The 18,053-nt window shown below is 51.2% G+C and overlaps 1 protein-coding gene across 4 annotated transcripts in view; it reads left to right on the forward strand.

Moving 5' to 3' along the window:
• The window catches only part of HIP1 (huntingtin interacting protein 1), a 146,764-nt gene that overhangs the window by 73,859 nt on the left and 54,852 nt on the right, over positions 1 to 18,053 (forward strand). Inside the window, exon 1 of one of the 4 annotated variants that reach the window (XM_070484426.1) lies at positions 12,251 to 12,390. The exons of the other annotated variants lie outside the window; for them this stretch is intronic. The gene's annotated coding sequence lies outside the window, so the exon portion shown is untranslated. Of the gene's footprint in view, positions 1 to 12,250; positions 12,391 to 18,053 lie in introns of those variants that run through there. 4 annotated transcript variants of the gene reach the window in all.

Raw genomic sequence — 18,053 nt, forward strand, 5'->3', positions numbered from 1 at the left:
CAGCTGTTCTCTGAGTTTAGGGAAGCCCAGAGGAGAATGGGGTGGCCCCTGAGTCTGTTAACCATGATCAGGTAAAATGTAGAAATGGGTGACAGAGCAGGGCTGGGTGTCTTTGGGAAGAAACTAGGTGACCATCTGCACTCGGCCGGCTCTATAGTTAGCCAGACTACATGGGAGGAGAGCGCCTTTTCTGAGCTTTATGTAACAGATGTGATTTTGTATAAATCACACTTCCATAAACGGAATCCTATTTTAAATGTACTAACAGAGATTGCTATTTAAAGGAATCTGATGCCAAATTCTTTTGTAAAATGAATAACCGTCTCCTCATTTGTCCTTAGTGTCAATTCATATTCCCCCTCCAAATTTATGTTTACTTGAATCAAGGTATGCTTGTCTGAGCTGAGGAAATCTCTTCACTTTCCATTTTCTACAGTCTTTATACTCCTGTTCTCTTTGCCTCATTCTTCCTCCTCTTCACTCCTGCTTTTCCTTTAGGTGAGTTTTTTCTGAGACGCTGACGTAGAATCTTCTCCTGAAACACAACCAGAATTAGAATGTGATGGGCAGTGGCCGCTTCCCAGACCCAGTGAGTCCAGTCTGGGGGTGGAGCAAAGGAGTCTGTTAGGGGTGAGTGAACGGGGACTTGGGGTGCAAGGTCAGGTTCTCAGTGATGTTCATGCACAGCCAGGTTTGAGAACCACTGACCAAAGAGACAGCGTTGTGCCGTTTACCCTTCCCACCTCTGAGCTTACACTCTGCCGAACTGACAGGCTGGACGAGCATCTCCCTCTTTGCAGAAGATGGCTGGGGTAAATTTGGCCATAGACTCTTACAGGACCAGCTGATTTGTCTGGAGGCTGCAGTTTAGGGCTCAGAAATAGCCCCTCTCAGTACATCATCCATCCTGCTGATATCTTAGATGAGACCAAGGGCCTGGGGCCACTGCCTGATTGAGTTTTGTTCAGGTGCTCTCCAGAGTGTCTGCCTGCAGTGAACTTGGGCTTCCCAGGGCCACCACCCCAGCTCTGTTTCCCTTTAAACTGCAATGGGTCCCTCCAAGAAAGCACAGCCGTGCATTATGGGGCATGGTGGAAAGTGTGCAAGCAACTAAAACGAGAACCTGCTTGTGTGGAAATAATAGAAAGTTGCCTTGTGTGGAGGTAGTGGAAGGTGGACAGTCTCTTCAATAGGAGAAGATAGACTTGTGGTTTTCCAGAAAACCGTGGTCGGTTTTCTGAAAAACTTTCTCCTTTTGGTTCTCACTAAACCCAAAAATTATGTACCTCCAGTAGGGCAGGTTGGAATTTTTATAAGATCAGAGGAATCTGCCTTCAAGATAACGTGTGCTGAGGTCAGGGCAGAGGTGGAGGAAACGAGTCGGCTTTGGCTAAGAGTTCAGTTGTAACCATCTGAATAGCAGAATGTAGAGCGTGTGCCTGATTGAGAGGGCAGGCAGCAGCCCCGCTGTGTGGCTTGACCTCTCTGTGCCTTCTTGTTCATAAAGTGTCCCCTGCCTCCCTCACATCATTTTCTCAGCATCAGTAAGGCTGCACGTGAAAGCTCTTTGAAGACTGTGCAGGGTCGGACAATAAATGAGAAACACGATTGTTGTGATTATTCAAGCAAACCTGGTATTTACGCATTTGAATGAGCCAAACAGGTAAATTGGGAATGTTTAATGTTACAGCATTCTTTGCTAGAGTCAAAGAAGATATCCTTGCTTAGCCACCCACTGTGTAAATGGGATTCTATTTATTTATAAACTGTATTTCATGAAAATTGGATCAGAGCTGTGTGAAGACCACCATCTGGAGCAAGAAAGCGAAGCCGCCGAATGGAGAGGGGTGTTGCTGACGCCCAGCTGGAGATCCCACACGGTCCGAGCCGCTCCAGGTTCCTCTACTGCAAGAACTCATGGGGCCAGTTCTTGGGGTCATTTGTGGAGACGAGAGGTAGAGGGCCAGTTATATAGTATATGAGTGTAAGATGGAGGTATTTGCTGTAGAAACAGCACAAAAAATAAAGGTCCGAAGGATGTTTGGGAGGAGAAGTGGCGGGCCTCGGCATTGTCTGGAGATGACAAGTTGCTCCTGACTCATTCATTTGACAGACGGAGATGCTGTTAGGAAAGGGCCCTGGGAGGCGCACAAAGCCGGTAAAGAAAGGGTAGTTAGTATGCTCAGGGACCAGCTGTCAGTGAGGCACCACCTCCCCTGTGTCTTGAGATAGTCAGAGAAAAGTTGCTCTGTTTTACTAAAAGAAAAGACGCAAAAGTGAGCTCCCAGTTAGATGTCTGGGGAGTGTAGAGTGTGGAGGGCGTGCGGAGGGGAGGGAAGGGAGGAAGTTGGGCAGTCCTGGTGGTTCAGGAAGAGTCGGCGCAGGTTTCAACTCTGCACACCAGCGGTCTCTCTGGAAGGCCAGGGCGTTGCAAAAGGCCGCTCCAGCCTGGCCAGGCGATACTGGATGATGAGGATATGTCTGATGGGTGTGCCCTGGGCCTCCCTTTCTAGCAGTGACTTGCCCAAAGAGTGATGCTGATGAGTTCTCGGTGCGACACCTGTGTACGTGGCACTGGCGTTCAGGTTGCTTGGGAAGCAGAACCGAGGCTTCCTTTGTGACAGGAAAGCAGAACTATAAGGGAGGGGTGCCTTTCCGAAGCCATGGCCTCCGAAGATGGGGGACAGGGGAGAGAGGCCAGCTTGTCCTATTCCCTGGGACCCAGTGTCTAAGTATCTAGTCCTCATGCCCTGCATTCCAGGGCCTTCTGAAGGCATGTGTGGTCACCGTGAGCGTTGTCATCGAAGTTGTCTTGTGGGGAGAGACAGCTTGTGTGCAGGGGGAAAGGAGAGGCTCTAAGAGCCACATGAGAACTGGGCTATTCATGTCAGTGGGTGACATGCGCATGGGGTTTTAGGTCGGGGGACAAAAGTATAGGCAAATGTGACCTTTGCCTAAGGATGTGACAGGATGACCTGGCTGAAGGGGACTCTTGAGCAGAAGTAATGATAAATGAGGAGGGCCAGTAAGACTGAGCTTGTTGGCATCTTCTCCAGGTCAGGATGGGATTCCCCCTTTCTGTAACGGTCGCTCGCGTGCCCGATGGTCTGGTTTGGAACCTGTGGTAAAAGTTCTGGGGAGCTTTGGGGATGGGGGTCTCCCAGCGTGGTGACAGAAAAGAGTAGGAGGGATGCACAGCAGTGAGGGGGGGTTGACCAGGGAAGGCCCCCCAGAGGTTTGAAAGTATGTGGAAGAACATTCCAGAAGTGGGGCTGCTCGCCCGGCTCTCTCACTTGGTCTCACAGAATAAGAGGAACCCTGGGACTGGTAATGGGGGGGCGGATGGAGAGGGGTCTTGTGTAGAAAGGGAGAGAGTTTTTCTCGGGGTTTACAAGCATCTTGGACAGTTTCAGAGAAGGAAAGATAGGTATTTGTCTCTGGCAAGAACTCTGAGAGCAATTTTTTTTTATAGGACTTACTTCCTATTTATTTGTGACTTCGCAGAGGTTCAAACCAATGAATAAAAATCAGTTTTCTTTTCACGTGAAGGGAATTCATTACTCCACTACTATCTTCAGTTGTTTGCAGCCCTTCACCTGAGCCTGGAAAGATTCCGTGTGTCTGTATTCCTCGTCCACCTGGCCCTGTCTGGGGAAGGAGAACCAGCCATGGAGCTGCCGTTCCAAATGGGGACACCGGGGGAGGCCCTGGGGGGCAGGGGAGAGATGAGGAGCTGTTCCTGTGTCCCACATGCCCCCCGCTGACCCCCAGGCCCTGGGAGTGGGGACGTCTATTCTGTCCAGACTATCTCCTGTCTCCCCCCGCCTTCTCCTCCCACCCTCTCTCACCCCTCCCCCCACGGGCTTTTGCCTCCATTACTCACCTGCAGCGGCTCTGGCCAGGTCACCAGTGCCATCCTTGTCATGCGCTGTGGCCCGTTCTCAGTCCCCCTCTCCCTGCCCCTTCTGCAGGGTTTGACACAGTTGACAGCTCCCTCTGACTGAACGACTTTCTTCATGGAGAGAGGGAACGCCACGCCCTCGGGTCTCCTTCTGCCTCGCTGGCTGCTGCTTCTCAGTCTCTTCAGTTCCTCCTCATCTCCCCGACTTGGTTGGAATGTTCCAGGCTCCATCTGGGCCTCTTCTCCTTTTTAATGGCTCTCGTCCTAGTGGTCTCAGCCTCATGGCTCTATCCGCCTCTAACCTGATAACTCCCAAATCTCTGTGTGCAGCCTGGCCCTCTCCCCGCCTTCCTGGGAGGTCCAGCTCGAAGGATGCCCAGCAGGCACCTGAGTCTTAATTACATCTGAACCACGTTCCCGCTTCCCCCACAATCCCGCCTCCCCCCCTTCCCTGTCCCGTAAATGGTAGTTTCATCCTTCAGTTGCTAAGGCAAAAAACCTGGATTCCTTGCTTCTGTCTTTGATTCCTCTCTTTTTCTCACACTCCACATCCAAACCGTCAGCACATTGCGCAGCACTGCCTTCAGAATCTGTCCAGACCCTCTCCGTTTCCCCCCCTTCCATCACCACCACAACCCTGGTCCACTGCCTGTCCACTCTGGATTGTTGTAACAGTCTCCTCGCTGTCACCCCAGCTTCCTCCTACTGTTGTCAATACAGTGGCCAGAGGAATCCTTTAAAGAAAGAGTCAGACCCTGTTACTCCTCTGCTCAGAGTTCCTACAGTGGCCGACAAGGCCCTGCACGATCTGGCTGCTTCCTGCCCTCCTCTCACTCGGCTCCAGCCCTGCCAAGCTTCTTGCTCTTCCTCAAACACGCCAGCCACACTCTTGCCTCAGGACTTTGGCTTGCTGTTCCCTTGGACTGAAATACTGTTCCCTGATATCCACACGGCTCCCTCCCTCACTCCCTTCAGGGCTCTGCTCCAATGTGACCTCACTGGGGAGGCCATCTTTGGCCATCACATATAAAATTGCAGCTGTCCTGCCCCACATTCCCAGTTCCCTTTTTTGCATCGTTTTTCTCCTGTGAGCACTGATCACCATCTGATACACTGTACTTGCTTGTTGCTTTGTTGATTATCCGCCTCTATCCGCTAGAGTGCAAGTCCCATAAGAGCTTTGTTTTGTTCACCGCTGCATCCCCGGTGCCTAGAGCAGTGTCAGGCGCAAAATCTGGTTGAACGAATCAACTTTAAGAGAGGAGAGGCAAATTGTGATGTCCGTGAATCCTAGGGTCACAGGGTCTTAAAAAGCATCTTGTGTAAACTCTGCTCCCGTGATTGAACACCTCCATCCTGGGCCACGCATCAGTGCCCACCACCCCAGGTCTCCTTGTCCACCTCTCACTGAACCTGGCTTCGTTATTTTTAAAGCCAGGTGTGTTGAGACATAATTTACACTCAGTCAAGTTCACCAGGCCAGCCCATGGTTAAGATTCAGTGCTCTCACCACTGTGGCCCACATTCGTGTCCCAGTCAGGGAGCCACATCACCTGTCTGTTGGTTGTTAGACTGTGGCGGTTATGTGTTGCTGTGATGCTGAAAGCTATGCCATTGGTATTTTAAAATACCAGCAGGGTCACCCATGGTGGACAGGTTCCAGTGGAGCTTCCAGACTCAGACAGACTAGGAAGAAGGACCTGGCCACCACTTCTGAAAAAATTGGCCATGAAAACCCTATGAGTAGCAGGGGAGCATCGTCTGGTACAGCAGTGCAAGGTGAGAGGATGGCACGAAAAGACCGGGCAGGGTTCTGCTCTGCTGTCCGCAGGGTCACTAGGAGTCGGAATGGACTCAACAGCACTAACAGCAACAAGAGTTCACCATGGTTAGCATACAGTTCTGTGAGTTTTGACAGGCACGTACAATTAGGTAACCTCCAAACAATCAAGATTTAGAATAAGTCCATCACTCCCAAAATTCCTTCATGGCCCTTTGTAATCACCCCTTCCCCCAGCCCCTGGCAATGACTGATCTGTTTATTTCTATAGTTCTGACTTCTCCAGAATGTCATGTAAATGGAATTATGTAGTACGTGACCTTTTGAGTCTGACTTCTTTCACATAATGTAAGAGTCATCCATATTGTTGGCTTGAATCAGTAGTTTATTCCTTTTTATGGCTGAGTAGCCTTCCATGGTGTGGCTCGACCACAGTTTGTTGATCTGGGTCCAAGTGGAAGGACATTGGGATTGTTTCCAGTTGGGGAGATGCTGAATACAGAACCTGGCTGCCTTGAATTCTCACTCAAGGGTCCCCTTCCAGCCCTGAGGCCTTCCATTTCACAGGTGTTAGGAATTGAGGTATCTGGAGACCTGTGTGCCCTTTCTTCCCCATCGCTCCTCTCCACCACCACATTCCCTGACTTCTGTCCTCTTACCCAGCCTTCTGTGGTTCACCATCCTAGCTGGTCTCCTTCGCACATGCCCACTTTATCCGCATTCCTCTTAGAATGGGGTGCCCAGAGCTGAACGCATTATTCAGTGCCGGCAGACTCTCTGGAGCATGGTAGGATGGATCCGTACTCCAAGTGTGGCTGAAAGCTGTAAACCCAAGGATTGGCTCTTGTTCTAGATCTCATAATTCTGTGATGTAGCTCAAAATGAAATTAGCTCTTTAAATCTTACTTTATTACAGTAGCCATTTCATATTGCTAACGAACTTAGTAGGAACTCCCAGGGATAAGTTCAGCCCTTTTCACCTGGTCTCCCGTTCGACCATATGCCCTTGCATTCAGGGCCCAGGTGGACTCTGTCCTATTGGTTTTCATCCATGGTCATACTCTACTGATATCATCCACATTACTTTTGCTGTTGCTCCCAACATCAGTCAGATCAATCGCTGTGCCTTCTCTATACCCTCACTGGTAAACACAGGGAGGAGGACACAGGCAGGGGTGCCTGTATGCCTTGTCCCTAAGGTGATGGTAACCAATAGTCAGCACCTGGACCAGCAGACATCTCCCCTCCTGGCCCTCCCTGTCTAGCCCAGCAATTGCCCAACTTTTTCAGCCAAGGGTCAGATAGTCAATGTTTTTGGCTTTGTAGCCAGCTGCTGCGGCTGTCGCTTCTCCCCCTCCACCCCTTCCTTCTCCTCTTCCTCCTCCTACTCTTCCCTTTAAAAATGTAAAAACCACTGTTAGCTCACGGGCCGTACACAAACAGTCTGCAGGCCAGATCTGGCTGACAGTCAGTAATTTGGGACCCGTGGGAGCCTGTCGTTTCTCATCCTTGCCTGTGAGATGTTCTAAGAGACTTTGTTAAATGCCTTGATGCTGGAAATTCAGACACACACCATGTCTACTTGGTTTTCCTGAAATGTCAGCCTAGAGTCTGAGAAGGAAATGAGGTCAGTCTCACAGGACTGGCTTCCGAGAACTCATGTTGGCTCCCGGTGATCGGTGCTGGCTTTTCTTTCGGGAATCTCTTGTGGGTAATGTGTGGAGTTTTACCTTCTTCTCTTCCGGTAAATCACAATTACCCTCACCCATGTCTGGTCTCGGGTAGGGCTCCCTCTCCCTACAGTCCCGCCACAACCCCTGAGAGCGTGCATCACCTTCGCTCGCTCTCCTAACCCCTTGTCTGTTGCTCATCGGAGTCAGAAGCCTGAGCTCCCTCAGCGCCCTAGGGCTCCCTGACAATCTCCCCACTCACCTGGGTTTTCTCTTTCGCTGCTCTTTCTGCCTTTTTCAGTTCAAAAAGCATTCTGAACAGAAAAGACTAAAGCAAAACAGGACTTTATCATCGACTTTACACCATTGGCTGAAAGCTGTGTACCCATCTCTTTGTGGTCTTTGTCATGTAATAAGAGAGGCTTTTCAGGAAGCCTCATCTCATTTTGGCTTTAGCCTTCTGATACTACTCATCAGTCTGTGCCACTCGCAGACAAAGGCATGAGTAACTTGTGCACCCATACTGGTTTCTTTTTTCATAAAGTACTTCTGAAATTGCACAATCAGAGGAGAAGGAAGGAAAGAACAGGACGAGGACAGAGGACCCTCCTTCTCTCCCTTAAAACGGTTCACTCATTGACCACAGGATCCACTTTCTTTCGTCTGTGTGCCCTCCAGCAGCACCTAGAACAGCGTCCTGCACCCGGGCAGCTGGTCCAGTTGCACAGAGTGTCCCTCACAGTCTGTGTGAAAGGCCCACCAGGAGTCGTGTAGCACAGCCTCACAGCCTAGATGGTGGCCCTGCCCTGTGTGTAGTGGGTCCTCGCTCAAAATCACACTTCCTCAGCATTTCCACCTTTTGAAAAAAATTATTTTACATATAACATTAAATTCACCATCTTAGCCAGTTTAAAGTGTATAATTCAATGGCATTTAGTCCATTCGCAGTGTTGTGCAACCATCACAACTATCTGGTTTCAGAACACTTTCATCACCCCAAAAGGAAACCGCATACCCAGTGAGCACACTCCCCATTTTCTGCTCCTGCTGGAACCTGGCACCCAGCAACCTGCTTTCTGTCTCCATGGCTTTGCCTATTCTGGATATTTCCTGTAAATGGAATCACACAACATGTGACATTTTGTGTCTGGCTTCTTTCACTGAGCATAATGTTTTTGAGGTCCATCCATGTCGTAGCTGAATCAGTTCCTCCTTTTTGTGTTTGGGGGTGTATTTTTATTGTGTTAAAATATGCGTACCATAAAATTTACCGTTTTAACCACTTTGAAGCGCCCAGGTCAGTGGTCCTAACTACATTCACATTCTTGGGTAACCGTCACCACCATCCGCCCATAGCACTTCGTCATCTTCCCAAACTGAAACTCTGTTCCTGTTAAACACTAACTCCCCCCAGCCCCTGGCGGCCCCATTCCACTCTGTCTCTCTGAATTGGACTATTCTAGGGACCTCATACGAGTGGAATCAGACAGCATCTGTCTTTTTATGTCTGGCTGACTTCACTCAGCATAATGTCATCAAGGTTCATCCATGTTGTCACATGTGTCAGAATCGCCTCTTAAGGCGGAAACGTGTTCCCCCGCGTGGATAGACCACATTTTGTGTGTCCATTCCTCCGAGGGTGGACACCTGGGTCACTTCCCCTAGTGTTTCCCCCTTTGAACACCCCTGTTTCTTCAGCTGTTCCGGGTGCTTCACAGTCCTGGCCGCCCTCCCCCCAGCACGGGGCCATCCACCTCGTCAATTGCAGGAGTGACTGACGTTTCTGAATCTTCTCAGCTTCTTTCCTCCATCTTCCCTTCCAGATTATCCGACTGCAGGCTAGCGCCTTTCTTTGTGCTAAACCCTTTGGAGTCTGTGTGACCCGGACGGTTCCGTTGCTCTCCACCTATCAGAAGCAGAGGCTGGTTAGGGGCTTTTGAGGGAGAAGGAAGCGGGGAGCTGCGATCCTAATTTCTGCAGTCCGCAGCTTAGGAAGCAGATAAGGTACACGAAATACTAAAAGGAAAAACAAAATAGTCTTAGTGTGGGCTGCTGTAACCAAATACTGTGCACTCAGTGGTTCAAATCACGGGAAGTGACTTCTGACAGTTCTGGAGGCTGGAAGTCCGAGATCCAGGTGCTGGCTCACTCAGCTCCCGGGCAGGGCTCTCTTCCTGACTGGCAGACTCCCTCACACAAGGAGACAGAGAGTGCCTGGGGCCTCTCCTTATAGGGCACTGATCCCATCATGAGGGCCCCACCCTCGTGACCTCATCTAAACCTCATGATCTTGCAAAGGCCCCACCTCCAAATACCATCACCTGGGGGGAGGGGGGGCGGCTTTGACGTATGAATTAGGGGGCACACAATTCAGGCCAGAGCAAATACCTTTTATCAAAACATGGAAATGAGTCAAAGTATTTAGCTCTCTGGAGCCTTGCTAAGTACGGTACAAAGGAAGCGTAAGAAAGAAGAGCTGGATATCATTAGTTAGGCAGCTTATACTTCAATATCAGCAAGAATTTTAACAGGAGAGAAAGCAAGGTGACTCGGGGGAGGAAAAGATGGAGCATCCTAGACAGGAGAGTGGGGCAAATGAGGGATGAAGTGCTGCTCAGGACGTCGGCTTGGAGAGGACTGAGCAGAGCAGGCCTTCTCACTCTGTCAGCCCATCCACGTGCCAGGCACAGTGTGTGCACTGGGGGAACAGCAGGAACCCAGGCCCTGCCCTCACAGAGCCCACTGTCTAGTGGGGAGAGACCAACAATAAGCAAATGAACAAACAAGGGAACTTCAGGTGGTGATGAGGGCCTCTGCAGGAAATGACCAGGCTGGTTGTGAGTCTGATAAAGAGATGTTGCAGGGCAGGGGGTGGGGAGATGCTTTAGATTGGAGCCGCTGCCCGGGAGGTGGTGGTATTTGAACAGCCTGAAGAAGGAGGGAAATCCAGCTGGGTGAAGAATGGGAGGAAGACCCTTGCAGGCACGAGGAGCATCAGAGACAGAAAGTTGAAAAAGTTTGAGGAGCAGAGGCAGCCAGTGTGCTTGGGGCATCATGAGTAGAAGGGAGAACGGGAGTTGGTGCCCGCGCACGGCCTCGTCGGCCACGTGGGCGTGCGGACTTCATTCCACGTGTGGTGGGGGGCTCTGAGCGGGGCAGTGGGATCTCACGCTTGGTTTGTGGAGATTGCTCTGGCTGCTGGGTGGAGAGCAGCTTCAGGAGGGCCAATCCACTTGGGAGGCTATTTCAGGGGTCCAGTGGGGATGAAGTAGTGGCTTGGGCTTGGGGGAGGCAGAGACGATGGAGAGAAGCAGAGGGATTTGCCGGGTGGACAGGACATCATTGCTGCTGGGTTGGCTGGGAGCAGGAGGCCAAGGCACCATCAAGGATGACTTCCGGGGAGATTGTGAGAGGAACAGCTGGGGAGATGGGCGCGCCAGCGGACGTTGAGAGTTCAGAGCCACAGGCCTGACATCACGAAGGAGTGAAGATGGGTAGAGATCTGGGGATGAGCCACCAAAGAAACTAAGGGACCAGCCCTCCTGGGTAGGAAGCGAGGCAGATAGTGGCCGGCATTGGCCCTGTGCTGGACTGCAGGGAGTTGCTGAAGGCAGCGCAGGGTGGGCACAGGGCCCTGGGTTTGCATCCTGTTCCACCTGCTGCGCCTGTGCTGCTTTGGGCAACTTGGCTCGGAAAATGGGGGGCCGTAGGGCCAAAGGGCGGATGAGAAGCAAATCACCGAGCGCAGCGCCTGGTAGAGGCTCTGCTGCTGCTGCTGCTGCTGCTGCTCCCGCTTATCTGGTGACAATGACGATGACTACCCTACTATTATTATTTCTGATCAAGGGAAGAATTAAAAAGACTTGCTGTTAGATACCAACTTCCAAGTATCACAGCCAAGACCAGAGCCATCTTACTCAGTGCTGAGGCGCCCAGCCCCAGAAGGCTGCGTCTGGCTTTTTGTGCCTTGCTTGTTCCTCCCCTGAGGCTCACGTGATCTCGACTTGGTTCTGAACTCTGTCATCCTCACTCAGGCTCGAGGCCCGGCTGTGAACTTGAGCTGTCCCCACCTTGACCGTGACGTGCAGCAGCTTTTTGCATCAGTCTCTCCTGGAATCTCACCCGCCCCCCATCGCCAGCCTTGCTCCTCCCCGTGTGGATCAGATGGATGGCCTGGAGGATCTCTTTCTGCCCTGATCTCAGGATCAGGCAGTCCAGAAGAAGATCCTTTCAGCCTGTGTTAGTTGATCTTGGCTCGTGGACTCTGGAGGGTATTGGGTGGGAGGCTGGGGTGGGAGAAGGATGAAGCCCAGACTAAGTCGCACGTGTTGACAGGACCACCTCTTCATCTTTAAGGCATTGCCGATTCCCAGGCCTCAGCCCCGAGGTGGGTGGTCATTGGCGAGGCCATTGGTGGTGGCCCTCTTTGCCTTGGCTGAGCACATGCCTCCCCACCGTGTACTCTTCATTTCTCTTCTCTGTCTCCCTTCTGTCTTACTTTCCCCTCCTGCCCTGCCTGGTCTCGGATTTTCCTTCTCTTGGCCTGGCCGGTGGGCCCTCTGGTCTCTTGCATCAGGACCTGCCCCCCAACCCAGGCACCTCCTCTGTGCCTGCCCCTGCTGTGGACCCTTTGCGAGCCAGCCCAGGCTTGGCAGCCCAAGTGCTGGGCCCCAGCCAAGAGCTGCGTGCGTGACCGGACAGTGCCCAGCTGGCCCCTGCAGGCCGGGCTGGGCCCTGCTCCCTACAGAAGCAAGGCCGACGGTTTGCCATTGGCTGCGGCCTGGCTGAGGCTGTCCTGAGGGATCAGAGGCCCCGAGGAGGGAGGAGGAAGAGAGGCTGAGACAGCCGCCCTTCCTGCGGTGCCTGTGGATAATTGGCCCTCCGGAACCAGCTTGGGACGCGGGGGCCAGCTGGGTCAGGAAGCGCTGTACAATGCTGCTCTTTCAGGGGGACAGTGCCTGGTCTTGGGTCCCGTGTGACTCCAGAGAAATCTGGAGAACAGCCTGTTCTCAGAGGATGTTCTCCAACCTAGACCGGAGGTGAGAAACCAAGCCCAAACTTCCCACCCTCTGCCCAGGGGAGGTCGCCCAGGCAGTGCCCAGTTCAGAACCCAGTGATTCCTTCAGAGAGAGTCTGGGGAGGGGGGGAAGGAGAGCGGATTTTGCCCAGAGACCGTGAATCAGGTACCTGGTCCTCTGGGAGGGAGGAGCCCAGGAAGCCGTCAGCCCTCGAGGATTTAATGATTTATTAAGATCCTCTGTCCTGCCTTAGCAGCTGTGGGCCGCCGGGGAGGAGGGCAGGGTGCTTGCCCGGGATTTTAATCGTGATGGGGAGGTAAGACGATATAATATACTAGGTGTCAAACACATGCAGAGAAATAGGGATTCAAAATGAAAGAAGGAAAGAGGATGAAATATTGGCCAGAGCGGCCTGGCAAGCCTAAAGGAAGGTAGAGTTTGGTCTGTGCCGGGAAGACGGCGGGACTAGGAATGCAGAAGGATGCGGAGGAGCGGGTGACGCGGGATGGCATTCCAGGCACCAAATATGACGTAAGCACAGGAAACCATCGTAGCGGGGCACTTCTGCCCTGGAGACATCCTGGAGCCTAACATTCTGAGGGCCCTGGAGAACCACAGCCTGCATTCAAGAGCCCAGAATGCTGGACTCAGCCTCACGTACGAGCATGAGAGACCTGGGCACGGAGACCGGGCAGCAGGCCTGCCCCCTGGGCTGGACCCTGCCTCTTAGGCGCCTCTGCTGGGGATGTGTTGGTGGGAGATGCTGGGTGTGTTGGCTGCAGTAGGCGGGGTTCCTGTGCACCTGCCAGAGCTGCAAGGGAAGGGCCGGGGCAGGCCTGGCAAGGCCAGGCGAGCCCTGGGGTGCCTCGTGGTGGTGGGTTCGGGCAGGGACTCTGCTGCACGGCCCAGCGCTAGGCTGGCCCTTTGTCAGTGTGCTGGACGCATGCTGGGGCTGTAATGTGCACACAAAGGCCGCTCCACGCTTTCCTTAGTCGGGCCCCGCAGAGGGAGCTCCCCACACTCAGGAGGATGGAGGGCGTTCGTATCAGGTCTCTGTCCTGCTCAAGAGCCTTCTGTGGATCCCGGGATCCGTCAGGAAAGTTTCCTGCTCTGATCTCAGAGCCCTCCGCCATCTGAAGGGCCTTTATGGAGTCTAAAAACGAGAAGAAACCTGAACATCAACGAATCCAGCCTGAGCCATCAGCCTTTTTCACAACAGCCCTGAGGAGATGAGGAGAGGTCGCCTCCCCTCTGCCTGTGTGCTGCTAATAATGAGGGGTTCTGTCTTTCACGAGACGGCTTTAAGTTTACTCAGAAAGTGCCTCCCTGTACTTCTACCCATCGGTCCAGCTTTGATCTTCTCAAGTCATTCCTCCTCCCACATGACCACCTTTCAGAATATTAATATTCTTCTAAGTTTTTTCCAGGTCTCAGGTCCATTCGAATCCAGGTCACTCTCTTTTAGAAGTGATTTACTTTGTCAGTTTCCTTCATAATGTATAAAGCCTAAAACTAAATAGCGTTTTATGTATGAATTGATCTGCATAAAGAATTGACCCATCCCCTCCCTCATTCTGAACGCTATACTTCTTTTAAGGCATCCAGAGCTCAGACTTGCATTTTGATCAACCACGTCAAAGTTTTTGCTTATATTGAGTTAGCAGCCAAAGAAAACATCTTTAAGTCACTTTTGTAAGCGCCGCTTTGAGTCATATCTCCCCTGTGCCAGTGAGTTAGATCTAAATACAGGAAATTTCCTTTATACCTACTGGATTGCACCTTGTGAAGTTTACCCCATTTTTCCAGTCTGTGGAGATCATTTGGATTGTGAGTCTGTGTCTCTGTGGTGTGGAGGGCCGCATCTAAGTCTGGGGCCTGTGACTCAGAGCCTGAGCCCTGGAGCCACACTGCCCAGTCTGAGTCCCAGCTTTGCACTTGCTGGGAGAGGCCTTGGGCAGTTTACACAGCCTTCCTAGGCCGTGGTTTCCTCATCTGTTAAATGGAGACTGTTAATACTAAAACTCACCTGCTTGTAGGATGTAGCATTATATGACTTTGACGAGATAATTGATACGAAGTGCTTATTTATTAGCACAGGGCCTGATAGTAAGCACTCACTAGCTGCTGTTATCTTGAGTATAACCACTGCTACAGCCAGATCACTTCCTCATTGTTTTAAAAATGGCTGTTTCTCACCCAAAACCCTCCTGGGCTCATCCTTTGCTTACAGCGTCCCCTCAGCCTGTGACACCCTGCTTCTGCTCTCCCACCTGTCGAGGTTCAAAACCTCTGAGCATCTCAGATGCTTCCATCTGCTGTGTCCCCTGTAGCCAGGAGCTCCTACTGGCCGTTCCTATTGATGTGCACTTTATAGCCCACTTCGTATTGGGTCCTTTCCCAGCACTCACTTCCGCCATTTTGGTTGAGGCCTTTATTCCTTCATTTCTCTGCAGTTAATATCTCCCTCCGTCAGCTCCCTACCTGCGGGCTCCATCACCCTCCCTCCAGCTCTCACACTGCTGCTGGCCCGTCGTCCACCAGCTGCTTCTGTCCCTTCCTGCCCTCTTGGAAGCCCACTGGCCTCACTCACCCAGCGCCACCTCCCTTTCTGACTTCATCCTCATCCTCCCTTGCCTCCACGGTGCCCTCCAGCCGCACCAGCCAGCATGCTCTGGGCCTTTCCATTCTGGTGCCTTTTCTCGTTGTGCCTCCTCCGCCTGGGTGGCCTGTCCTCTGCCACCCTGACCTAGACTCAGCCCCCCGTGAGCCCCTCCATGGTCCAGAGCTGTCACAGTGGGTCAGGGCTAGGCTTGAGGATCTGGCCCACCAAGGTTGGAACTGAATGGTATGACCTTGGGCAAGTTGCTCAGCCTTTCTGTGCAACATCTTAAATGCCCCCAAGTATGTATGAAGCGTAAATGGAAGAAGCAGGTAAATTACAGAGCTGGCACATGGGACAGGTTATCCCTTTCTTCCTGTAAGAAGGCTTCCCTGAGCAGCATCAAAGTTCCAAGGGATTTCTCCCTACTTTCAAAATTCAGAGCACAGAACATTCCTGATTTTCAGCCAACACACACACACGTAAGATCTGTAGTTACAAACTCATGGTATATTATTTTATGTTGCTTAAGGGAATTTTAAGTTGTTGTGGAGGTTTTTTGCGAGCAAGACTCATAATGACCACAACCTGGGGCAATCGGTCAGTAGAAACAAATGTTAGTGGAATAAATCTAAGTCCCACCCATCACAGATCCTCCCTCGAGGCCCTAACCTGGTTTCTAGAATTTTGGCCAGCATGGCTTCCTCTTCTTCCTCATGGCCCAGACTACTGACCGTCTGCCGAACCACCTGGAGCCTGGCCACATCCAGGTCAGCGCCTCCCTGCATCTGAGTCTCTTGTCATTTGCATGTTTATGTTCCTTATGACTCCTTACGGAATGTGGCCGACCTTTCCGGCCTCAGCACACGTGTTGACTTTGCCCAGAGCCCTGTCTGCAGCCGGGATCCTGTCATTGTCCTGGAGCCGGGGGAGAAACATACTTTAAACCTGTGTCCCTCACCTGAGGAAGTCTGAGGGAAAGAGGGTGGCCTGGGACGGGCTGGAAGCAGGAGCTAAGAAACGAGGTCTGAGGAGGACTCGTCCCAGGAAGCTGGCCCTGGGCCTCCGTAGGACACAAGTGCTGCTTCGCTGGGAGATTGGGGGGAATAAGCTCTTCTTTCTGGTAGCATGTTTCGTATGAGATTCCTTCTTGGCGGGTCTTCCCTCTGAGGGGAAAGGACCCTGTGTTAGCTTCCTGGGGCTGCCGTGATAAATCACCACCGATTAGGTGGCGTGAAACGAGAAGTTTATTCCTTCACAGTTCTGGAGGCTCGAAGTCCACAATCAAGGTGTCAGCAGGGCCACGCTCCCTCTGAAGGCCCAAGGGGAGAGTCCTTCCTCTCCTCACCTTAGCCTCTGTTGGCTCCCAGCAATCCTTGGTGTTCCTTGGCGTGTAGACACATTAATCCCTGCCTCTGTCTTCACATGGCCGTCTTCTCCCTGTGTGTCTGTGTCCCTGTGTCTTCACCAGACCTTCTTATGAGGACACCAGTCAGTGGATTTAGGGCCCACCCTAATCCTGTATGACCTCATCTTTACTAATTACAGCTGCAAAGACCCTGTTTCCAAATAAGGCTGCTGTCACCCATGCTGGGGGGTTTGGACTTGAGCGTATCATTTTTGGGGAGACACAGTTGAACCCCCAGCAGAGCTTATGCTGTTGAAGGGTTGAGTCTGGTAGGGAGAAAAGTGGACTGAAGGAACCCAAAGTTATATAAACCAGATGCAAAAGAACGTATCTTGGTAAACCTTAGAAATAACCTATTTTATACTGTGCAAGCACATGCACGCATATGCACATGTACATATGTGTATGTATGTGTCTTTTCCAGATAGAGATTCAAAAGTAAAAAACAAATAATAAAACACTTAGAAGAAAATGTACAAGTCTACGAGTATAATCCGGGGCAGGAGAAACCTTATGTAAACGTAGAAGTTCTAAAAGATGAGGTAAATATATCAACAACCATGCAAACGTGTAAGAAAATACTCAGAACTCACTAGCAGCCAGCAAAAGACAAATTGCAGTACGATGAAATGTCACTACACCCATCAGTCCAGCAAAAACGAGAGGGCGCGGTAACCCCTGTTGTTGGTGGGAATGCCTTCATACGTCGTGGGTGGAAATGTGCCCTTTATAAGAGGCAGGATGGCAACCTCACTGGGATCCAGACTAGAACTGCAAGAAAGTTTGGTTTGGGGTTTTTTTGAAAAAATGTAAATACTAACCATGTGCTGATTTTAAGGAATTATCCTCAAAATTTTCGGTGTGATTGTACTATTACGGTGAGTTTTTAAAAGTCCCTTTTTTTCTTGGGAGTTCATAGTGAATTATTTACAGGTAAATTGATACAACGCCTGGGATTTACCTCAGAATAATCCAGGCAGTGCAGGTCGGTGGCCGATGCTGCGCCCTGGGCACAGGCCAAATCCAGACCGCCACTGCTTTGTGAATCAAGTTTTCCTGGGACAGCCACGCTCGTTCGGTTACAGGTCCATCTGGCAGCACCGAGGCTGCTTTCGCGCTACGACAGCGGAGTTGAGTAGTTGCGGTGGACGCCATGTGGCTGGCCCGCAGAGCTAAAATGTTTATTAACCGGCTCTTTACAGGAAATGTTTGTGACCCCTCGTCCATAAGGAAGCGTGTTGCCTACAAGTTCATGATCGTTGCTGCGGGGGGCTGACTACGTGAGAGCTGTTTAGACTAATCTTCATATTTGTGTGTGTTTGGACTTTTCCATAACAGAAAGTTTAAAAAAAAACTTTGACATGGTAGTCTCACTCCGAGGAATCTATCCCTTGGAAATAAAAGCATCAACTCATAAGGATCTTTGTATAAGAATGTTTACGAAAAGAGTTTACAGTGGTCAAAAACAAAAAACTGGAAATAAATTGATTGCCTACCAACGTGGAAGTGCTTATATGAATCACCACCCACGCACACCATGGAAGTGTGTGTCATCTTTTTAAAGAATGGACTCAGGTCTTACCAGTTCAAGTGGACAGCTTTTCATGAGATATTTTCAAGTGAGAAAGGCAAGATGTAGAAAATTCTGTACATGACAATCCCATTTTTACAGAACTG

Source organism: Equus asinus, chromosome 14, assembly GCF_041296235.1.
Source record: "Equus asinus isolate D_3611 breed Donkey chromosome 14, EquAss-T2T_v2, whole genome shotgun sequence".
NCBI lineage: Eukaryota > Metazoa > Chordata > Mammalia > Perissodactyla > Equidae > Equus > Equus asinus.